At 42.0% G+C, this 25,681-nt stretch overlaps 1 long non-coding RNA gene across 4 annotated transcripts in view; it reads right to left on the reverse strand.

Moving 5' to 3' along the window:
* Nucleotides 1–25,681, reverse strand: part of LOC307179743 — an 893,234-nt gene that overhangs the window by 731,449 nt on the left and 136,104 nt on the right. For 3 of the 4 annotated variants that reach the window (XR_013825536.1, XR_013825537.1, XR_013825538.1), the window contains exon 3: nucleotides 16,587–16,673. This is a non-coding gene — a long non-coding RNA (uncharacterized lncRNA). Of the gene's footprint in view, nucleotides 1–16,586; nucleotides 16,674–18,873; nucleotides 19,021–19,124; nucleotides 19,353–25,681 lie in introns of those variants that run through there. The other variant, XR_013825539.1, reaches the window with a different exon arrangement.

The following is a 25,681-nucleotide window of genomic DNA, read 5'->3' on the forward strand; positions in this document are numbered from 1 at the left end:
TTCTAATTTTTGGCAGTTAGGAATAAAGCTGCTATAAACATCTGTGTGCAGGTTTTGGTGGCGTCTAAGTTTTCAACCCATTTGGATGAATACTTAGGAATTCAATTGCCTCTTTGGATTTTGCAGACAGCATACACGAGCTTGTAAATACCACTCTGACCCATTTACTGGGTAACGTGGAAAGCTCCATATTTAAGTACAATTAGAGCAAGAGAGATTTTCATCAGGTGCAGACTTCAGTGCAAGAGACTTGGCCATAGAGCCCTTCAGATGAGTGGTGGAGAAAATGCTCCCTGGTGTCTGTCAATCCCCGAAGGGAGACCTGCCATACAGACCCCTTATGGCTGGACTACAGGACACAGGTGACCATGTATCTGCAACTGTCCACTGGAGGGCGCAACTGAGACACTGATTCTCAGTGGCCCATCGGCAATCCACTGTTAAGAGTCCCATAATTTGCAGAGTCTATGCTACGCAGAGTTTTTTGTTTTTTGTGTTTTTAATGACCAGTTGATGAAGGAAGAAAGAACGTGTGCCTAATTCATACATGGGTCAACACTGCCACCAGAAAATGAGAAGCTGTCCCATTACGGCCACTTTCAGAAGTGGCCATCAAGGGCAGTGGTGACAAGAATCCTTTCGGTGGGGAGAGCTGGGGGCAGTACACCTGCGGATCTACTCAGATGGAAGGAGAGCTGGCTGAGATATAGACTCCAAGGCACAGGGTATTGGCTCAGCTCGTTGGTCAGGAGCAAAGTAGGAGAACCACAGTAAGACTGAAGACAAAGAAGGTTTGCGGTGAGATTAACCAACTGCGGGATAAGAGAAGAGAAGGCGGATCCTGAGTCTCAGATTCAAAACCACTCTGAGGTTTCACTGCAAAGACATTTTTAACAACCGACATGGACGGTGACTTTCCTCACAGGTATTCCTCTCCCTTAGCGTCCACAGTGCCTAGGCAATGACCATGAATTAGTGACCATTAGTGGCAGGTACAGAGGCTCTTTATGAGACCGAGAGCACAGTCTCCCTCCCACTGAGGCTTCTACAGCAATGAACGCCACCAAATTTCTAATCCGGCATCAGCACAGATGATGAGTCCTTAAAATGGCAGCATCCTGGAGGCTTCCGGGAAGATGGCGGAAGAGTAAGCGCGGAAATGACCTTCCTCCCCACAGACACACCAGAAATACATCTACACGTGGAACAACTCCTGCAGAACACCTACTGAACGCTGGCAGAAGACCTCAGACCTCCCAAAAGGCAAGAAACCCCCCACGTACCTGGGTAGGGCAAAAGAAAAAAGGAAAAACAGAGACAAAAGAATAGGGACGGTACCTGCACCAGTGGGAGGGAGCCGTGAAGGAGGAAAGCTTTCCACACACTAGAAGCCCCTTCGCGGGCGGAGACTGCTGGTGGCGGAGGTGGGAGCTTCGGAGCCGCGGAGCCGAGCACAGCCACAGGAGTGCGGAGGCCAAAGCGGGGAGATTCCCGCATGGAGGACCGGAGCCGACCGGCACTCACCAGCCCGAGAGGCTTGTCTGCTCGCCCGCCGGGGCGGGCGGGGCTGGGAGCTGAGGCTCGGGCTTCAGTCGGAGCGCAGGGAGAGGACTGGGGTTGGCGGCGTGAACACAGCCTGCAGGGGGTTAGTCCATCACGGCTGGCCGGGAGGGAGTCCGGGGAAAAGTCTGGAGCTGCCGAAGAGGCAAGAGACTTTTACTTCCCTCTTTGTTTCCTGCTGCGCGAGGAGAGGAGATTCAGAGCGCTGCTTAAAGGAGCTCCACAGACGGGCGTGAGCCGCGGCTACCAGCGTGGACTCCAGAGACGGGCGGGAGACGCTAAGGCTGCTGCTGCCGCCACCAAGAAGCCTGTGTGCGAGCACAGGTCACTCTCCACACCCCCTTCCGGGGAGCCTGTGCAGCCCGCCACCGCCAGGGTCCCGGGATCCAGGGACAACTTCCCCGGGAGAACGCACGGCGCGCCTCAGGCTGGCGCAACGTCACGCCGGCCTCTGCCGCCGCAGGCCCGCCCCGCACTCCATGCCCCCCCCCGCCCCCGCCGGCCTGAGTGAGCCAGAGCCCCCGAAGCAGCGGCTCCTTTAACCCCGTCCTGTCTGAGCGAAGAACAGGCGCCCGCCGGCGACCTACACGCAGAGGTGGGGCTAAATCCAAAGCTGAGCCCCCGGAGCTGTGAGAACAAAGAAGAGAAGGGGAAATCCCTCCCAGCAGCCTCAGGAGCAGCGGATTAAAGCTCCACAATCAACTTGATGTACCTGCATCCGTGGAATACATGAATAGACAACGAGTCATCCCAAATTGAGAAGGTGGACGTTGAGAGCAAGATTTATGGTTTATTCCCCTTTTCCTCTTTTTGTGAGTGTGTATGTGTATGCTTCTGTGTGAGATTTTGTCTGTATAGCTTTGCTTCCACCATTTGTCCTAGGGTTCTATCCGTTCTTTTTTTAATAATTATTTTTTATTTTAATAACTTTATTATATTTTACTTTATCTTCTTTATTTTTTCCTTCCTTCCCTCCTTCCTTCCTTCCTCCCTCCCTCCCTCCTTTCTTTCTTTCCTTCTATGTCCACTAATTCTTTCTTTCTACTTTTTCTCCCTTTTATTCTGAGCTGTGTGGATGAAAGGCTCTTGGTGCTGCAGCCAGGAGTCAGTGCTGTGCCTCTGAGGTGAGAGAGCCAACTTCAGGACACTGGTCCACAAGAGACCTCCCAGCTCCACATAATATCAAACGGCGAAAATCTCCCAGAGATCTCCATCTCAACACCAGCACCCAGCTTCACTCAACGACCAGCAAGCTACAGTGCTGGACATCCTATGCCAAACAACTAGCAAGATAGCAACACAACCCCTCCCATTAGCAAAGAGGCTGCCTAAAATCATAATAGGGCCACAGACACCCCAAAACACACCACCAGATGTGGACCTGCCCACCAGAAAGACAAGATGCAGCCTCATCCACCAGAACACAGGCACTAGTCCCCTCCACCAGGAAGCCTACACAACCCACTGAACCAACCTTAGCCACTGGGGACAGACACCAAAAACAACGGGAACAACGAACCTGCAGCCTGCAAAAAGGAGACCCCAAACACAGTAAGATAAGCAATATGAGAAGACAGAAAAACACACAGCAGATGAAGGAGCAAGATAAAAACCCACCAGACCTAACAAATGAAGAGGAAACAGGCAGTCTACCTGAAAAAGAATTCAGAATAACGATAGTAAAGATGATCCAAAATCTTGGAAATAGAATAGACAAAATGCAAGAAGCATTTAACAAGGACCTAGAAGAGCTAAAGATGAAACAAACAACGATGAACAACACAATAAATGAAATGAAAAATACTCTAGATGGGATCAATAGCAGAATAACTGAGGCAGAAAAACGGATAAGTGACCTGGAAGATAAAATAGTGGAAATAACTACTGCAGAGCAGAATAAAGAAAAAAGAATGAAAAGAACTGAGGACAGTCTCAGAGACCTCTGGGACAACGTTAAACACACCAACATTCGAATTATAGGGGTTCCAGAAGAAGAGAAAAAGAAAGGGACTGAGAAGATATTTGAAGAGATTATAGTTGAAAACTTCCCTAATATGGGAAAGGAAATAGTTAATCAAGTCCAGGAAGCACAGAGTCCCAAACAGGATAAATCCAAGGAGAAATATGCCAAGACACATATTAATCAAACTGTCAAAAATTAAATACAAAGAAAACATATTAAAAGCAGCAAGGGAAAAACAACAAATAACACACAAGGGAATCCCCATAAGGTTAACAGCTGATCTTTCAGCAGAAACTCTGCAAGCCAGAAGGGACTGGCAGGACATATTTAAAGTGATGAAGGAGAAAAACCTGCAACCAAGATTACTCTACCCAGCAAGGATCTCATTCAGATTTGATGGAGAAATTAAAACCTTTACAGACAAGCAAAAGCTGAGAGAGTTCAGCACCACCAAACCAGCTTTACAACAACTGCTAAAGGAACTTCTCTAGGCAAGAAACACAAGAGAAGGAAAAGACCTACAATAACGAACCCAAAACAATTAAGAAAATGGGAATAGGAACATACATATCGATAATTACCTTAAATGTAAATGGACTAAAGGCTCCCACCAAAAGACACAGATTGGCTGAATGGATACAAAAACAAGACCCATACATTTGCTGTCTACAAGATACCACTTCAGACCTAGGGACACATACAGACTGAAAGTAAGGGGATGGAAAAAGGTATTTCATGCAAATGGAAATCAAAAGAAAGCAGGAGTAGCAATTCTCATGTCAGACAAAATAGACTTTAAAATAAAGATTATTACAAGAGACAAAGAAGGACAGTACATAATGATCAAGGGATCGATCCAAGAAGAAGATATAACAATTGTAAATATTTATGCACCCAACATAGGAGCACCTCAATACATAAGGCAAATGTAACAGCCATAAAAGGGGAAATCGACAGTAACACAATCATAGTAGGGGACTTTAACACCCCACTTTCACTAATGGACAGATCATCCAAAATGAAAATAAATAAGGAAACACAAGTTTTAAATGATACATTAAACAAGGTGCACTTAATTGATATTTATAGGACATTCCATCCAAAAACAACAGAATACACATTTTTCTCAAGTGCTCATGGAACATTCTCCAGGATAGATCATATCTTGGGTCACAAATCAAGCTTTGGTAAATTTAAGAAAACTGAAATTGTATCAAGTATCTTTTCCGACCACAACGCTATGAGACTAGATATCAATTACAGGAAAAGATCTGTAAAAAATACAAACACATGGAGGCTAAACAATACACTACTTAATAACAAAGTGATCACTGAAGAAATCAAAGAGGAAATCAAAAAATACCCAAAAAAGTATGTAATTGAGGTCTAGATTCCCCTCAGGCAAGGGCTGTCACTTCCACTGGGTTTTAATCTGTGTTTCCACATGCAGTCACCAGCCACGTGTGGCTATTGAGCGTTTGAATTGTGGCTGGATTGAAATAAGCTGTAAATGCAAAATACACTAGATTTCCAAGAAAATGTAAAACACCTATAAATAGGTTTATATTGGTTACATATTAAAATGATATTCTGAGTATATCACGTTAAAAAGTGTTACTCAAATTCACCTGCTTTTTATTTTTTTAATGTGACTACTGGAAAATTTGAAATTACACATGTGGCTCACATTTTCTTTTACACAGTGCTGGTCTAAACAGTGTTTAATAGATTATAGATGAGAGCAATCAATCTTTCAACATGCCCCCATGGTCTAATATTCACAGCTGTGATGCTCAGACTTATGCACATGTGAGAATTGCCAGGAGGGCAGGTTGGGTGATGGATAGCTGTCCCCAACACCCTTCCCCACAAAATGTCTTGTTCAGTGGGTCTGGAGTGAACCCAAGTTATTGCATTTTTAACAAGTTCCCCAGTGACATAGATGCTAAGGACCAGCCTTTAAGAACCACTATTACCACACATGGTCAAAGTTACCCTACAAGCTCCAGTGGTCTGAGAACTACCTTGAGAAAAATGTTTTGTTTAGGTTGTATAGTACCTTCTGGTTAGGCACCATAACAATTATTTAAAAAATAAAATAAGGGCTTCCCTGGTGGCGCAGTGGGTGAGAGTCCGCCTGCCGATGCAGGGGACACGGGTTCGTGCCCCGGTCCGGGAAGATCCCACATGCCGTGGAGCGGCTGGGCCCGTGAGCCATGGCCGCTGAGCCTGCGCGTCCGGAGGCTGTGCTCCGCAACGGGAGAGGCCACAACAGTGAGAGGCCCGCGTACCGCAAACAAACGAACAAACAAATACATAAATAAAAATAAAATAAAACCTTCCAGTACAGACCATTCACCAATGTATTCTGGAATCGCACAACAAATATGATTAAGGCCATAAGACGTTACCTAGTATTCTGAGGTCTATTATTAGGTAAACTGCTGCTCGAAAGTTCACATTAATTTAGAATAACAGAAAATGCTTTGAGCAAGAGGGGCTAGACTTATTGCTCAGGTTGTAAGAGCTGACGTATGCAGATTCTGAAATGCAGAGGTGAAAGGGGACAGAGGACTTCCTATTAAAACTTGAACTTCAAAACACACGCTAAATATATTTCTCTCCACTTACGCCAAGCCCAGCAGCCTGGCATCTTGCTGAACACGGGGCTTTGCTTTTTTAGCCTAACCTAGTGGGTTAATCTTGGCCTCTCCCTTCTTCATGTTATATTCATAGCCCGAAAAGTTATTGCAAAAAGGGAGTTCCAGGCACTGGCTGGTCCCTTCTCCTAATGGGAAGTCAGGGCATCCTTGAGCAAAGAGTTCAAGATTGATTTATTTCCTGAGATTAGGGGCAACTCATTCCACAATGGTGACTGAAGGTCAACCAGCTTAGGTCAACCGCTAAGAAAGTACTAGAATGACCGGCCCATGGGTGTCTTACAGGAGATCACCTCCACCAATTATTTCACTGGAATTCACAGTCTTTATTTTCTATCATTAAAAGATTCTATATTTTAATACTGTTCTGTGACATTATAAAGCTAAGCTCTCCTATATTCAGAGCACAGCCATCTGCATCTCCCACCAGGAAAATGTAGTTGCATTCGTTTTTATAGTTTAGGAATAAACTTAATGATTTTAATTGAGTTTACCTAGTTAATTCTCAATGAAATTCTATTTCTACATAGTCCACGCTGAGCTCCACAGAATGTAGTCATACAATCCGGCTGATGTACACACGTACCGTTGGTGGATTGCAATAAACACGAACTGTGCACCCACAAACACGTTCTCACTCAGCAGAGGTTTCCAAGGTGCCCATTCAAAAGTCCTAATTCTATTGGCTGTGCTGATTAACATATGGAATTTTAATTTTACTATTGCATACAGGAATGTCACTCCTGAGTTTCTGAAAAGCTATTCTCTAAAGAACACACTAACACTGTCTCAAGTAACTCATGCAGAAATATACAAACGAAAAATGAAAATCTTCATCACTCCTCACACCAATACCATTGCCCTCTCTAAGGCAAACTCCATTACCGTTTTGATGTAAATGTTTCCAGAACACCTGGTAGGTGTTTAGATGCATATCTGCACATATGCAAATCTTCTGTTTTGCTTTCATATAAACGTGAGTATATTAAACACATTTTTTGAAATATTTTTTTGTTCCTTAAGAATGATACGTTAATATTTGGGGTGATATTTTGTATCTTTCTGAGAGTAGAAGAAAGAATACCTGTGTGTTAGTGTGTCCACAGCACTCAGGCATATAGCAGTCTTTTTACCACTGAAAAGTAATCATAGTACAGATACACTTTTTTTAAGTTATTAACCATTATTAATTATCTAACCACTTTTATTAATGGGCATTAATTTTCTCTCCAATATTTATCTATTTCAAATGAGGCTACAATGAACATTGTGTTAATGAACAGTGTATTATGGGAACACTTTTCCAAAATAGAAAGCTAGAAATGGAATTGCTTTTGTGTTTTGTTTTGATATATATTGATATTGCCAACCTGCTTTTCAGAACAACTGAACCAATTTGTACACCCAGTATCAACACACTCATATCAGTGTTGGATGTTATTTTTTTTACTGTTAAAATATGAGAATGAATATGCATAGATTTTGCCACAAATTTAGAAAAAGTTTCATCAGATACTCTATGTACCCCAATCCATCTTTCAACATATCTGACCCTGTGCCAATACATTTGTTAAAACACTACAGTTTCTTTACATTGAAAATTTTCAACAGCTTTCTTTTTATGGTTATTTACTTTTACATCAATTTCAAAATTGGATTGTTAGCTCCATAAAAATATTATTTTGAATTTTTTATTGGCATCGCATTGAACTTATAGCTTAATTTGGGGAAAAAGGTTTTTTTTAATTAAAATCCTTAAAATATTCTACTTGAGAATATGACATACCTTTCTAATTTTTAAGGTTTCTTCACATTATAATTTATGAGATTTATTCCAGCACCTGAATATCTGTAGACATCACAGCTCTACCACTTAATGCTGTGTGACCTTAGAAAACTTACTTATCCTCTGTCTCAATTCTTATCTATAAAATGGAGATACCATTACAGTACTAGCTAGAAACATAAATGCGTTACTGTAAAACTGATTTTTTTTAAAAAACAATGCTCATACTCCCATTCATTTCTAATGCTATTTGTGTCAACTAATTTTTTTTCTTAATTTGACAAAGGTTTATCCATATTATTGGTGCTTTCAAAGTACTAGGTTTTGTTGTCGTTTTATTGATCAAGAATACCCTTTTACTGTTTTCTATTTTCATTGACTAGCTTTTAACTATAACTTCTTTACTTTCTTTAGACTTGTTTTACTAGTCTTTTCCTATCTTGAATTGAGCACTCAGTTCTAACATAGAGCTATATTTCATAGGAGCCATTTCTAGTGCCTTCAGGGTGTTTACAAGTGTATTGTGCGTATATATTTTCTTAATGTATTGTTTATGCTACCATTACCCCAATTTTAGAAATTAGAAAACTGACAAGTTACATAAGTTGCCCAAAGTCACACAACCTTAGCTGCACCCCAAGTTTTTGTATGAAATTCCATTCATTGTTACTAATTTCTAAAATGCTGTTCATTATTTTTTCTTATTAACACCAGTTATTTAAGAGTTTTGGTTTGTTGTTTTTAATTATTGACTCCAAAAAGACAGTGTTGACAGGACGATAGCATCTGACGTTTGTTTTTGCTTGTTATCTTGTGATTACTAAGTTCGTTACATTGTTTTAAGTGAATATTGTATATTTGATTTTCCCTTTTAAAATTTGAACTTACCATTCCTGCCTGATACAACATTATTTTTTGGTTAATATTCCATTGTGTTTAAAATGACTACATAGTATGCATTGAGCACAAGCAGATATCACACTGGCTAATTGTTTTATTGAAGTAGTCATATTACTGTGTCGCTTGTATCCTTATTCTGGCAATTTTGAGTGAGGCATACATTCACTCTGAGACTGTTATTTCTGAGTTGTATTTTAATTGTTTCTGCTATATATAATTTAAAGCTATACAGTTTGAAAGGTTTATGATTTGTTCTGGGGTAGATTAAATATTTCAATGTAAAATACCTTTTACCATATTAAATGCTTTAGGGTTTGCTTTCTTCCCCATGTATTATCACACTTATTTCCCCATTTTTGCATTTGTCTTTTAAAAATTCTTGTCTCCTTTACTTACAAAGGCTCTCCAACATTTATTATAGGTATATTTCTTACACACTACAGCTGAGTTTTAAAACTGGTCTCTTTCTTTTACTGTGGAATTTAATTCATTTACATTTATTTGGTTAGGAATATGAACCTCATTCCTCAACCTCCATTCTCTCCATCTGAAACTCCTAGTAGAAAATTATGGTGGGACTTCTAGAGTCACCCTTCATATTTTAATCTTACATTTTTAACCCATTTTTTCTTTTTGTTCCACAGTCTGAGCCAATTATGCAGTCATAGCTTCTAGATTACTACTTTAAGTGTGAATCACAGCATAGATGAGGTGATTGAAAGTAGTAGAGAGTGATAGAGAATAAAAAAATAAGTGGAAGGACAAAGGAGGCTTAGGAGAAATCCACAAGTAGAGTAAAAGAGGACTGTGGTCCTTATGAAAGAGGGGAAAGAACGTCAGAGTCAGGAGGAAAACAAAAACGTAAGAAGATAAAAAATGATCAGAGAATAGGAAAGTGTTCCTTTACAACAACAAAGACATGTACGTTTTAAAGTATAAGGAAGGCAGGCAAGATTTTCAAGGAGGAACACCTGGTCAGTAATTGTAACTGCCCTGGAGCCCTGGTTCCCCAGCCATAACATGCACCAGATCGCCTGGAAAGCTTGTTAAACCCCAGATTAATGGGTGCCAGGTGTGGCCAATGCTGGTCCAGGGATGAGAAGCACTGCTCCAGAAAGAAGGAGGGAATGAAAATTTTATGAAGAGCATGATATTAAACACATTGGAAGACCTAGATCATCAACAGAGTGATACCAACAGAGCAGGTGGATGGGAATCAGACGGGAACAGAAGGACAGGTAGTAAGAATGTGCAAGGAGCCGAGAAGTAGAAGGAAAGGATGAGACTGTGTCACTGCAGAGGCATAAGCTACCTTCAGCCTTACATGTCTCTACTAAGTTAGAGTGCTTGGGTATTCAAATCAAATGAATCCATTCTCTTCCTCTTTGCAAAAGAAGCACACATTGTGTGGAAAGAGCGTGCTTACGACCTGGAGACAGTGACCTGGATGGAGATGCAGAGCAGGGGAGGGGAGGGAAGATCTAGTGAGGAGCAGGCACTGGTTCTGATTCCTGGGCCAGGTGAGCACAGGTAAATCATACGCATGTGTTGAGAAACTTAATAAACTTATTTCGAATAATAAGGGGGAGATTATATCATAGAAGGATCTTGAAAATTAGTCCAAGGAGTTTGGGATGATACAACACTAATGGTAATATGAAACTGCAACAGGGCTTCCCTGGTGGCGCAGTGGTTGAGAGTCCACCTGCCAATGCAGGGCACGCGGGTTCGTGCCCCGGTCCGGGAAGATCCCACATGCCGCGGAGTGACTGGGCCCGTGAGCCATGGCTGCTGAGCCTGCGCTTCCGGAGCCTGTGCTCCGCCACGGGAGAGGCCACAGTAGTGCGAGGCCCGCCTACCGCACACACACACACAAAAAACTGCAACAAACCAACAGGCAGCGTTGTGAGTTACTGAACCAAAAATAACAATAAAGTTATTAAGAGGAGTGTGCCTCAATATTTCATTTGACAGAATATCAGACATGAGAGAATGCATCTGTGTTTGTAAATTCAGGCACTAAAACTCTGTGGGTTTTGGCAAGTTAGTCAAGTTCTGACTTTCCATTACCGTATTTGTAAAAGGAGGTTTCTCATAACTTACTCCCTAAGTTATTCCGACAGGTACCATCATTATTAGAGATTACATCCATAAAAGATACATGTCTGGTATAATACACACGCTCACTAAGGAGCAGCTATTATGTTATTATTCTAATTTCCCTTACTGTTGTTTTAATTTCCATTACTGTTATTTTTTAAAATGTTTAACAGCGACCCATAGCCCAGTTTCACTCCTCACCATCCCAAGAGGCTTAAGATGAAGGCTTTGGTTGTAGATGCTAACGAGAACGGAGACAAACAGGGAAACCACCAACCAGCTATGGCGCCCATGTTAGTGACCAGGGTCCGCAGAACCCACCTTTGTCCTTTTCACCCCTTGTCCAGATATCCTGGTGTTTTATTTAGGGCAGGGCAGATAAGTCTGAAATAGGTGCTCCCCGGGTGTTTAGGATGACTAGTAAGTCAGAAACACACTATTCATACATGTGAAGAGTGTCTGTCCCCAGAGAAGGCACAATCTGTTCATTTCTCTGTTACTAAGGGCCACTAACCTGTGATGCCAACGCACATTAACCCATTGTTTGGAGCCAACTGCTCCATCCTCATACTATGAATTTTCAAACAGACAAGGGGCATTTTTAGAGCTGTCAGAAATTATCTCACACATGGTAACAAGGGACACTTCTGCTCTCTCCCTGCTCTCCCTTTGCTTCCTCTAATTTATATGGGAGCAGAGGAGTCCCCTGGGAAAATAATTCCAACCTTCCATGTGTCTAGCAAGGCAACATCCTACTATAGTTATGTGAGGCATCAGAGGGCAAATATCAAAGAGGGACACCAGGCTTCTAAAAGCAAATCCCTCCTAAGTGAAGAAGGAGGATAAAGTGAGCTTTATGCAGAGCAGAGCGAGAACCCTGGTGTAGCACAGCTGCCGTTACTTCAAGCTGTTCGACCCACCCATGAGTGCTTGGTAGAGCCCACATTCCTGGGGGAGAAAAGGCTGTGTGAAAGGAAAAGACACCTGTTTCACCTCATACACATCAACCTTGATCTTCTAGAAATTAAGAACCAGGAAAGACAAAGGCTTATATTCTTCAAAGGAGATAATTGCTCAAACTCGGACAGACTGGTGATGGAGAATCAATTCAAACGGCCAGGTTTCAAGGCAGCACTGTGAGTCACGCAGGTATTTAAGGGAAGAGTGATAACATCAGTGCAAAATATGAGTGGCAAACTGGGTGTCCATTTAAGACCAGCGCTGGAGGAAGTATCAGTCAGTACCAGCTTGGTTATGATGCAGTAACAAGTACCCCCTTCCCCCAAATCTTGATGACTTAAAACAACAAAGTTTACTTCTCCCTCAGAGAATGTACTCATCCTGGGTTGATGGGCTGGGGCCCCCCACACCCATTCTCCCTCACAATAGAACCCAGGTCAACAGAGATACTATTATAATCATCTAGAATGTTTCCTGTTATAATGCCTGAGGGAATGGAAAGCACAGAAGCTAAAACCAGGTGTGCACCCTCCAGGCCCTCTTGGAAACTCCTGATGACAGCACACAGCGGCAGATGGCTCAAGTGAACACAGGGCATGGAGGAGTGAAATGCGAGTAATGATGGTTACGACGACTCCATTTGCTGACAGGCCAGTTCTAACACAATTGCTAGATGAAATATTTCTATAGCACAAGCTGCGGGACAGGGCCTTATAAACAGTAATTCACAAGAAGCCCTAAAATAGGGTCTGAGTTCCAGCTATGATGCAGCAAGGCTACTACAGAACATCTACGGGAGACCATGAGCTACTGGTCTGCCAGAGAGACAGGACGAACCTTCTCCCTGACTGACTTTAATAAAAAACAAAATGAGTTCCCTTCTACCAGGCTGCAGCACAGCCCCCAAATCCACCATGTAAAGCTACTTCTGGCTGTCTCTTTGACCTCAAAAATGCAGTTCTCAGCCATGCTGCTCCGGTGCCCAAATCCCATCTCAGCCTCAATCCCAGCCCTCATCAACAGGGACACAGTGCCTCCTGAGGAAGAAGACAACTTACTTTCTGTCAAACTACATTTTCATCTGTAGAATGGGGATAACTAGTCCTCCCTCACAGAGTGGCTTGCAGTTGCCTGGTATACAGTCTGACTACACGCAGTTGGTGCCCAGCTAATGTGGGTTCCCATGCCTCACTCATCTCTGCTTTTCCAGCACTTCCTCTCATTCAGCTTGGGGTGCTCTGACAGCAGCCCCTTCCTCACAACTTTATGCAATGCCTTAAAATTCAACTGCTTTGCCCGGCACGCTGGCTCGAGGGAGGAGATTGTCAGTGCCGCCTCATTAGTAAAGAAACTAATCCAAAGTGTGGTGAGTAGGAGGGTTCTGCCCCCTCCATCCAAATGGACTCAGGATGGCAAGTCAAAGGCACAAAATTCCAAAGCCCCGATTGGCTCCCATGTAATCCTTGGCCAAGACTCCCAACAACCCTTAGAGAGGGAGCTTTGCTTGCTGATGACACTGAAAAATTGTGTGAAAAGACAAGAAAAAGGAACTTAGTTCTGCCGAAGCATTGCAGCATTGGTTTGCTGCTGTCTTGGATAAGGAAATATGCAGAGCCGTGTGAATGTTGCTGGCTGGAGGCCAGGGGACACGTCACAAAAACTTGGAAGGGCCCCCCGGGCCAGCGTCCAGAGCCAGCCTGGGCAGGGAGCAGCCTGGCAGCCATGGAAGGGCCAGGAGCTATCGTTGTGGGTCTGGGGGACCTCAGAGGTCCATGGTAACGTTCCCAGAGATGATCCCCTGAATTGTAGTCCAAAGTTTGCATCTATATGTGCATTTTCCCAGGGAGAATTCCGTCTCTTTCAGCGGATTCTCCAAGTGGTCCAGGACTCACAGCCAAGGAGGAAAAGAGGAAGCAGAAAAAATAGAATCCAACATCTTTGCAAAAGCAGATAAAATTTACAGCCTGTTTTTGTTTGTCAGACTTGTCTGATTCATCACATATTTTACCCTAACTGGCCCTCTCTTGGAAACTGTCAAGATTCTTTACCCACTTCCACCAGACTCCATTAAAAGATGTGCCCCGATTTTACTAGTTTATCCTTCTGCCAAATCAAGCTAAGAATTTTTCCCCTAGTTTTCCTTTTTTTAAAATGTCTATATTCATTGTCACTCAGCAGACCTGATGGTGTAAGACCTTGAACTTTTCGTCCTCTAGTCACTTTTCCACCTTTCGCTGAAGCCCTTCTGGCTCCATCCCCGTTGCTCAGCATTGAGGGGCCCAGAATGACTCAGGGCTCAGAGCCCAAGGACGTCACCACCCGCAGGTGCCCCACCTGGCATTTCAAAGGAACGCCACATTGGGCACAGCCAAACTCGCGAATCACTGGCTGCCTGGTGTTGCGTGATGATCAGAAATTGTCTATTCATCTACCTTCTACTCTTCCTTGTGAGCATTAGTTTTTTTTTTAACCCAAATCACCAGTGGTCTCTTTCTTATCACATGTCTAATCTTAATCCCATCCTTGATTTTATGCTGAACATCCACTAGTATAACACATACTTATGGATTGACTCCTGTCTGTCAGAGACATTCTGCAACCGGACACGGTGTCATTCACACCCCGGATGAACAAAACCGCTGACCATTAAGGCATTTTCATCTGGTAGACAAGACGGGAGTTTCACAAACCACTAACCCAAAGAACAACGTGAGACTCTAAGAGAAATACATGGGAATGCTCTGAGGCTCTGAGCAGAGAGAAATAACACAGTTAAGTGCAATCAGAAAGGCTTCCTGGAAGAGATGTTACCTCCCAGCCTTGGAAAAGAGCAGGAAACATGGATAACAGCAAGTAGTTATATTGGGCTGACATTTATGTTTTATTTAGGGAAATTGTGGAAACGCTCAATGTAGATTGTAGCCATCTCATGGAGCTCCAGCCATGAAAGAACCTAATAAATTCACTGGACTTCTTAGATGTGGTTAATTTGCTCCCTTAATAATAAATATGGCTTTCACCATTCTATCTGCTAAACCCTTAATTAACACATAGCTAACTAAGGAATGCTAAAACGCAGTCTTCCACATACGGGGTTTCCTCATGTACCTAATAACTGACCCTTGAAAGGGAAAGTGTTGTTTCAGTCTTTTGGGGTTATAAATCTTTCTAAGCTTCATAAAACACACGATTACCAGTTTTCCCTCAACACATGAACTTACGATTTCTTTCACGTCTGAGACCAGTCTTCACATTTGAATTCCAACCACCCCACACGGAACAGATGCCCAGCCACTGGCACACATATGGGAGGAGAGGGCTCAGCCCGGTGCCAAGAGTCCCCAGGAGAAAACCCTAGGGATTATGGGGTCCCTTCTTCCACACTGTCACGTGCATCCAGGCAGATCATGACAATTTTACAAATACAGAATGGAAGTCTGGCATCTGAATCACTGAACCACTACCACGGATTTGTAAAGATTGCTCCTAATAAAGCAGTGAATGAACGCACCGGCCTCAAATTCCAATTTAGTCTTCACGGATCCGTTCATCTGAAAAATACTCGATATCCGCTCCTGCCCAAACAGTGGTAGCTTGTTGAATGTTTGATATACACCAGCTACCAGTTTTAGTACTTTTTCTAAGAGCTTATCTAATCTTCACAACGACCCACACCCCACTCGAGAAGAGTACTATGATTAGACTCCCCATTTTAAAATGAGACCACCAAGGCACAGAGAGGGGAAATAAGCCCATGGTGCAGCACAGCCACTCGCGAGGCAGGCTGGGATTCACACTCAGGGTCCGTGAGCTTAGCCGTGTGCCCTGTTCTTTTGTGTAGCTCAGGAATTGCCATTTCTTCTTCTTATTTTAATCCAATATTTCAACCAACTTTCATGTGCCCAACTCTGAGCAAAAGTTTTGAATTCACCTCTCCAAATCAAGTAGAATAAGCAATGTTTTAAAAGTCCACACAGGCACTAGCATTTGGTGGCTGTTTCCCTAAGAGCCAGGCGATACCCTAAGTACTTTCCCGGATCATCCAGGAAATTGATTTCTCACGACAAACCCATGGTCTAGTCCTCTTTTCCCTACATTCCGTAAGTCTTAGATCCTGTTCCCTTATTTATCCTCTGATATAAACTGGCTGGCTCTTCGCAAATGATAAAATATTTCCTAAAAATACCAAAATTAGCCTGCATCATTTTTAAACGATAAACCCTAGATTTTGTGATTAAATTAGAGATTAAAGATTATAGCTGGTTCTTTTATAAATGGAGAAAGGCTTCCTTAAAATGTAGCAGGGAAAACCCATTTCACAGAGAATAAGAAACAAAAGTACATTTTGATAAAAGTAGGGAAATAACTACTAGGGACACGAAAACAAGCCGAACTTCTAGGACATGTTCACGTGTTAGGACGCATTTGATTGATCTTTAAGGGGCATCTGAGCGGAAAGGACAATTTTTAAAAATAAAGCTCTTGACGGGCACTAATCGAAAGGTCAAGGGTTAGTGGGAAAGCTGACTTCAAAACGTGATCGTCGAAACAAATCAGGATGCTCCGGTGTTCCAGGCACCCAGGGCACAGTGGGTCCTCAGCTGCATCCTCTGACTGGGCTGTTTTACACACAGATCCGTCAACACGCAATTCTTACCTTTGAAGCCAGAAGCAGAGACACGGGTCGGCCCTCTCACCCGCCCTGAGATTGCCTCTCCACACGAGCTCGTGCAGGACACTGACTCTGCAAGTTGGTGGAGAAAAATTCCAAGACGTCAGGGGAACCGAGAACAGAAGGACTGGTTGGACTCTTGAAAACAATCTCACCCAACTTCATCAGATGCCAGGCAGCTGGGGCCCAGTGGGGAAAGGAGCTACCCAAGTTCACATAACAAGCGAAGGGGCAGGTTCAGAACACAGGCCTCATCCCCTGACGCGGGCTTCGAGGAACCACAGAAAGGCAGAGCAGAGGGGGAACTCGGCAAGCACCCCAGAGCTGCACCCTGTCCAGCTTCTTCCTCCTTGCCTGACCAGCGAGGACTTTAAGTAGATTGGATTCCTGGGAACGAGCCCACACCCAGGCCGGGAGAGGCCCTCGTGATCACTAAGGAGACCATCAACATCCCCGGGCTTTGCACGGGTCTCCCCCTCCCAGGCAATTGCAGAGATGCTTCACCTGATCTCACAGAAGCCCCAGCTCACCTGCTGCTGAACCTGCTCGCTGGCTCCTAATAATTAGCTCCTGGGAGACCCGTATCCTATTTGGCAAACCCCAGCCTTAAACAACCTCTGCAGAGACCCGCCCAGGCCTCCAGTGCTGTTTTGTCCGACTGTTCTTAAGAACCATCTCCCTTGGGCGGTTCGTTTTCCCCCGGTCTCCTGAGTGGCCCCTGGAGGAAGGCTTCGTCACCAGTGAACGAGGCACCCATCAACATCTTGTGCCAGCGACAAACCCTAAATGCATCTGACGCGCCGTGGAAGAGGAGGTGGCCAAGCGGATGGAGAAAGGGCAGAATTTCCAGCAGCCGTTACAGAAATAGCGCAGCCAATTAAGATGCCAGCTGCAACGAGGCAAAGATACAATCTGGTGCATTAATAACTCTGTATTGTGCATTTTTAGGAAAACAGATTTGCCTTTTACCTGCTGGTTTGGTGATAAAGATGTAAAGAGAGATGGCCAACTAACCCCCCCCCCCCCCCCCGTTAAGTCCCTCCCCTCTCCAGTGTGTTGTAACCGAATCCTCTCACACTCCACACGCGGCTCGGGCATCCTAAGTGCCTTTTGGGTTCATCTGCTTGTACAGCTGGTCTTCTCCAGTCGAGGTCAAAGAGCTTGCCCAAAATAGTTCTCAGGAGAAGAATTAGATTTAATAAGGAGAGAAAACTAAAGGAAAGATTGCATCCATGGAAATAGCTGCACCGCGTGTGAATACAGAAACTATTTCAGGGACTAGGAACAGATTACCATAAAGTTAGCCTCGGTGTTTCACGTCTTAGCATAGCTGTGGGTGGGGGGCAAAGCTGCGTAGGTTCCCAGGGCTCTGGCAGCCTCGGGCAGGGGAAACACACCACCCTTATGTCAAGGACTGAGCCTGAGCAAACCCTCACTGAACAAAGCCCTATTTTATATTAGAGCCTGAAAGCGCTTCCAGTTCAGTCTAAGCCCTCATCTGTGGGAGAGTAATAAACAGAATGTTTGATTATCCTCAAACTCCTGCCTGCCAGGTTTTGCCCATCTCAGTAAATGGCAGCATCATCCGCCCAAGTGGATTTAAGTTGCTGAAAATAGAAACCTAGATTTTCCCCTTCATTCTTCCTTTTTCGAATTCCTCAGTAAGTCCTGGTCATTTTATTCCCTTTTTTTTTTTTTTTTTTTTTTTTGCGGTACGCGGGCCTCTCACTGCTGTGGCCTCTCCCGTTGCGGAGCACAGGCTCTGGACGCGCAGGCTCAGTGGCCATGGCTCACGGGCCCAGCCGCTCCGCGGCACGTGGGATCTTCCTGGACCGGGGCACGAACCCGTGTCTCCTGCATCGGCAGGCGGACTCTCAACCATTGCGCCACCAGGGAAGCGCCCCCACCCAAACATATTTTTAATTGTCTGATTCTCTGTATGTCCACTGGCTTCACCCTCGTTCAGGCTGACATCATCTCTGCCCTGAACAATCACAAAGCTCCCGATGCTTCACAGCCTCTTGGGTACCACCGGCTGATACTGTCTCCCTCGTCCTTTGCCATCTTCTCACCGTCCGTCCACCATGTATATCTCACATGTGAGTCAAAGTCATTCCTCATCTGAAAACCTCTCAGCAGCTTCCTGTTATCTTTAGAATAAACCCCAAACTCCCGATCGTAGCCTCTAAGCCCCCTGTGCCTGATGCTGCAGACCCCCCCAACCGGCCCACCAGGTACCCCCTATGCACCCCCAATGCTCCAAGCACCTCACCTCGTCCCATGACGGGCTCCCCAAACAAGCCCCCGGGGTGAGTGAGTGACAGCCTGTGCCTATGTCTCACCAGCATGTGCAGAAAGCTGGCCCCACCCTGAGGTACTGGAAGAAAGCAAACACAAACTTGGGCACTTCAGGGCTCCGCTGCAGGGAAAATGAACAAGAGGCTGTCAGCCCTGCTCTGGCTTTGCGGGAGAAGGCGTGCAGTGGCGACACCCACGCTCCCAGGAGGGAACAAGAGTGTGTACCGGGAGCTCCCGTAGACGAGGTCTAAGCCAGTGTCAGAATCCCCAGCCCGGGCTGACTGGTGAACGCATTTCTCTCCTGAAGCCAGTCAGTAAGAAGAGGAGGAAGCTGGACAGCTTCCAATGTGAAGACAGCAACAAGACTTCAGGTGTCAGAAAACAGTCAAGGAAGCCTAACGCCACCAAAGGCATTAGGTTTCCTGACAATAATTTTCTATAACTGATACCAAAGAATGGAGATCTTTGAATTGCCTGAAAAAGAATTGATTTATCCCTGTGGCGCAAGAATGTTTCAAGACACACAAACCAGGTCCTGTATTTTAAGCTGACCATGTGTTGGTGAAATGGTAGGTAACCTGTTATTTACCAGAGCCCAGTAACTGACAATTACTATTCTCTTGTGTGAGCTAGTTTAGACAAAAAAATAAAAGGCATGCATGGAGGGAAGAAAAAAGAAAGATACCATTGGGAATAGTGGAGTAGTAAAAACCTCCAAAAAAATCATCTCCTCCCGAAAAGCAAAGAAAACACTGGCAAAATTGTCAACTTTACCAGAATTCTGGAAATCAACCAAACGCTTGAAACAATGTTTCACATGAAAATATGTTCCACGTTATTAGCTATGCAGGAAAGTAACTGTGAACCAAAACCACAGTGACAGACTACTTCTTGCCAAAGTGCTGCAATCACTTTGGGAAACAGTTTGTCAATTACTCAAACGGTCACTGTGGAGAACAGTATGGAGGGTCCTTAGAAACTAGAACTACCAGATGACCCAGTGATCCCACTCCTGGGCATAGACCCTGAGAAACCATAATTCAAAAAGAGACATGTACCACAATATTCATTGCAGCTCTATTTACAATAGCCAGGACATGGAAGCAACCTAAGTGTCCATCAACAGATGAATGCATAAAGAAGATGTGGCACATATATACAATGGAATAGTACTCAGCCATAAAAAGAAACGAAACTGAGTTATTTGTAGTGAGGTGGATGGTCCTAGAGTCTGTCATACAGAGTGAAGTAAGTCAGAAAGAGAAAAACAAATACCGTATGCTAACACATATATATGGAATCTAAAAAAAAAATGGTTCTGATGAACCTAGGGGCACACGAATAAAGACGCAGATGTAGACAATGGACTTGAGGACACGGGGAGGGGGAAGGGTAAGCTGGGACGAAGTGAGAGAGTGGCATGGACATATATACACTACGAAACGTAAAATAGATAGCTAGTGGGAAGCAGCTGCATAGCACGGGGGGATCAGCTCGGTGCTTTGTGACCACCTAGAGGGGAGGGATAGGGAAGGTGGGAGGGAGACGCAAGAGGAAGGGGATATGGGGATATATGTGTATGCATAGCTGATTCACTTTGTTATACAGCAGAAACTAACACACCATTGTAAAGCTATTATACTCCAATAAAGATGTTTAAAAAAAGTTATTTATAGAATTACCATATGACCTAGCAATTCCACCCCTAGGTATAGAACCAAGAGAACTAAAAACACATCTCCACCATAAACTTGTGCACAAATGTTCATAGGAGCATTATTCGTAGTAGCCCAAAAGTAGAAACAACCCAAATGTCATGATAAGCAGGTAAGCAAAAAAGTATATGCATACAATGGAATAGCATTCAGCCATAAAAAGAAATGCTGCAATGTGCATGGACCTTGAAAACATTATGCTAAGTGAGATAAGGGAGACACAAAAGGCCACAAATTACACTGTTTCATTTATTTGAAATGTCCAGGATAGGCAAGTCCACAAAGACAGAAAGTTGATTAGTAATTACCAGGGGTTGGGTGAGAGGTGTGTGGAATGATTGCTAATGAGGACAAGTTTCCTTTTGAGGTGATGAAAATGTTCTGCAATCAGATAATGGTAATCATTGCAAAATACTGTGAATTCACTAAAAACCATTATATCACATAGTTTAAGTGGGTGAATTTTATGGTATGTGAATTATATCTTAATTAATATAAAAGCTTCAGCTGGTATTAATAAGAATGCTAGCTATTACTTTACACTTATTTTAAGGAAGAAAAACACATACCCACACTGAAGTGAGAGGATAGAAAGATGGCAGATAACAGAGATAAAGACCAGCAAATTGTTCAAATAAAGAAAGAGGCTTAAATAGGAAGATCAATAAACTTGTAAAACAACAACAGGGCACATTTTATGAAAAGGGAAATTTTCACTAATTTTTTGTGGGATGATTCCATGAGTGTAGACATATATGTAAATATCATTGCGCTATACCTCTAATGTTTATGCATTTTACTGTACATAAATTATACCTCAATTAAAACAACAAAGAATACATTTTACATCAAGATACATTTGCACCCATATACATACACACAGGAACACTCATACACTTGAAAAATGCTTCAGAAACAAAATTACTCTATGTCTTGGGACACATTCCAATCTATTCTAATCTTGTCTCCTGATACAAAGCAAACAACAGGGAACAGTAGTATCAAACACTTTAATTCATCTGAAAAACACTGATCTAAAGTCATTCTCTTTTCTCTGAGTCAGTTTCATGCAAAAAAAATTTTAATATATGTACTACATATTTTATATATATTACTTATATACATATCTATCCCTAAAAATTTTAACAAGTCACTCTCTCACCTGAATCAATTTTTCATTTCACTTTTAATATATTTTCTTAATATTCTTACCTCCCCACGTCATGAATCATTCTGACTAAAAAAAGAAAGTCAAGAAAATTCTTCCATGAACAAATTTCCTGGCACTTTTTCAAAGAAATGTAGTTGTTATCTTTTCAGCAGTTGTTATCTGTTGAAACCATGGTTTCCAACAGTTTCCCCTTGGGAGTTATAGCCATCAAACATTTTTATTGCTCAAGGCAAAGTGATGTTTTTAAGTGCTTTATGCACAACGTAAGTCTTTATCATCGCCAGCGTAGACTTAGGTTAAAATAAAGATGCACTCAGCAGTGACTCACTACTGACACGGCCCTATTTAGGGGAAAGTTCAGCAAGACAGTTCACATAATTTTATGAATTGAGATCAACACAGAGAGAACACAAAAGTGAGTACAGATGCCTCTGTCACAGGCTGGTTCTCACATCAGATTTCCCCTCCTTCCAATTTCTGACCCTAGTTTAGCCTGCTGGAGTCCCCAAAGTCTCGCCTCAACATCCTACAATGGCCGTTTTCACATTTGAACACCACCTTCTGACTCCCTCAGGACTGCTTTATACTTCTACCAATACCTGCGTCTCCCCCATCCTGTTGTGGAGCAAGTTTTATTCTGAATCCAGGTGTGGAACTGTAAAACGTCATCTTGTTGCATTTGTCTCACTGTTCTTGCTTGTATACATATATATTAACATATACATATATTTACATATGCAATACACATATATTACATATATATTTACATATACATATATTTGGGATTCTAAATCTGACAGAATTTCTCCCGCATGGTATAATCATATCTCCAAGTATATCCAATAAGTATAGCATCTAATAAATACAGCATCTACTAAGCAGAGGACAAAAATGATGTTTTACTTGGCTCTGATCACCAGGGCCCAAGACGCAAGACCTGGGCTTCACTCTCTCAGTCAGCTGTCACTGCAATTTCATTTCATGAGCTGCAGGTAGTACGTGTGACCTTTCCTCACCATCGTTCTGGTTCCAGGGACAGATGTCTACCTCTAGTGGGAAAATGGGGCCACATCTACACTTTAGAATAATTTATGATTATGAAACAGTTAAAACACACAGAAAGTCCATCCAGTAATTAAATAAAACTCATATACTCCCACTCATGTTTAACAGAATGTTGTCATATTTGTTTAAAAGTTTTCTAAAATAAGAAATAAATGCCATGAATATCCCCTTTCTTGAATTTTCCTGATCCTATTCTCTTTATTTACTTCCCAGAATTGAAGAGAGGGAAGAATCCTTCAGTTAGCAGTTACTAAGTACACACACTTCCTTAGAGTTCTATAGCATGTACATGTGTGTGGTACAGAGGTACATATCTGTATCCCTAACAATATACAGAATCCTATATTTCCCTAAGGACATAGCCTTTTGCAACTAACCTTTCTCACATAACTTTGTATTTTCCTAGCGAGTCTTCCTTTTTATACATGTAAGTCTAGTTCATGTGTACTCACGGTAGTATTATATTCAATGTTAGGTACATGCCACAAATTATCTACCCATTCTTCTGTTACTGAATTTTTAATTTTCTTATTGTCTATTTTTGTTTCTATATATTTTTATTGCTTTGTGTTTGCTTGTATTTATAATTGTTTTTGCTTTTATGAACATATTGCCAAGCACAACTTTTGACCTGTCTCATTATGAACATAGGAGGTTCTATCCCTGTTAAATAAATTGAGTGCACTCTTAAAAATTCTTATCACAAAGAAAACTCAGGATCCAAAGTCTTCACTGGGGAATTTTAGCAAACATTCAATAAAGAAATGCATAAATTCTTCCAAAACATAGAAAAAAATGAGACTATTTTCCAAATTATTTCCTTGTCAAGGATAGCCATAATACCTATCAAAACCTGGCAAGAGCATTACAAGGAAAAAAAAGTATGTCAATACTCTCATGAACATAAAATCAAAAATCTAAAAATATTAGCTAAAACAAACTAGCAACACACACACAACACACACAGTCCCACACATCATAGCCAAGTGAGATTATTCCAAGAAGATTTATTCCAAGTTTTATGTTACATTTGAAAATCGAAATCAAGGTAATTGACCACATTAACAGAATATAGGAGAAAAAACATACAATTCATTACCTCAGTAGATACAGAAAATAAGTATTTGAAAAATTCGACACTCATTTATAATAAACATATCAGCAAACAGAGGTACAAGGAAACTCCTCAAATCTGATAAAATTACTTTCAAAAAGAAAATCTAATAATAATACCTTAATGTTGAAATACTGAACTCTTTTTCTTGGAGGTTGAGGACAAAGCAAGGATGCTATGTTTACCACCTTCGCACAACATAGTAATGGTGATCTTAACTAGCGCAATAAAAAAAGAAAAAATTAAAAGTATGAAAATTGGAAAAAAAGAAGTAAAACTGTCTTTCATAGAATGATTATGTACATAGATAATATGCCAACATCTTCACGAATATAAACTCAACAATCCCTCAAAAAATTAATACGCATAATCTAGCTATATATTCAAAAAGATAACACATAGTGACCACGTGAAGTTTATTCAAAATGGCAAAATGAAAAAGAATCTACAGAAACTATTTGAATTAACAAGTGAATTTAGGAAAATCTCTGAATACAAAGTCAATACAGATATGTCGAATGAATTTTTCTACAATAGCTAGCCACAGACACTACGAAATGAAACTTTACACGTGATACCTCCTACGATAACATCACAAGTACCTAATAGCTGGGGGAACATAATCTAAGGCAAGATGTGAAAGACCTCTAAACAAAAATTACAATACATTGCCGAGAAAAATTAAAGGACACGTAAATAAATGGAGAGATGATCCCTGCCCATGTATTAAAACTGTTAATTGTGTTATGATGTAAATTCTCCCCAAGTTGACCGATAAATGCAATGCAATTCCTATCAAATTTTCTCAGGTTTTTCAGAGAGATTAACAAATTGATTCCAAAATTTACATGAAAATGCGGAGGATCTGAAATAGCCAAGAAAAATCCTGAAGTAGAAGTATAATATCAGAAAATACACGCTACTAGTTTTAATGACTTACTAGAAAATGGACGGTGTGAGATTTGTACAAAAAGTAAATAAACTGACCAATGGGACAAAATATAGAGGTAAACACATTTATATATCGTTACTTGATTTATAACAAGGGCAGAATGCAACTCAGTGGGGAAAGAATGACCCATTCAACAAATGATGTTCAAGAATTTGGGTAATCTTTTTAAAAAATTAAAAGAAACCTTGATCCCTACCTCACACATACACAGAAATTAATTTGAGGTGAGTCATTAATCTAAATGGGAAGTTAAAATGATCAGACTTCTAGAAGAAAGCTTTGGAGAATATCTTTATGAACTTGAGGTAGGTTAAACTTTCTTAAAGGACAAAAAACACATTAACTATAAAGAAAAAAATGATAAATCAGAGTTCATTAAAATTAAGAATTTCTGGTCAACAAAATGTATCATTGTGGTAACTAACAGGGAAAATAGTGGAGAAAACATTCACAATTCTTCTATTTGATAAAGAACACATCCAGAAGAGATAAATACCAACTAATCCATAAGAAAACAGTAATTTTTTACATTGCCGAAAGGCAATATGAAACAGGTGCGCCACCAAAAAATGTATCCAAATAACCAATTCACGTGTAAAGGCAAATAGGCAAATGGCTAACCGTATGTCCACCGAACGAGCCAGCAGTTCCACTGCTAGGTATACAGCCTAGGAAAATGTGATATCATATAGTGTGATATCATATAGTGTCTTTGAAGCAGAAAGATAGGTACATGTCCACAGTGGCTTCATCCACCCACTAAAT

This window comes from Stenella coeruleoalba (genome assembly GCF_951394435.1).
Source record: "Stenella coeruleoalba genome assembly, chromosome: 21".
In the NCBI taxonomy this organism is placed as follows: Eukaryota; Metazoa; Chordata; class Mammalia; order Artiodactyla; family Delphinidae; genus Stenella; species Stenella coeruleoalba.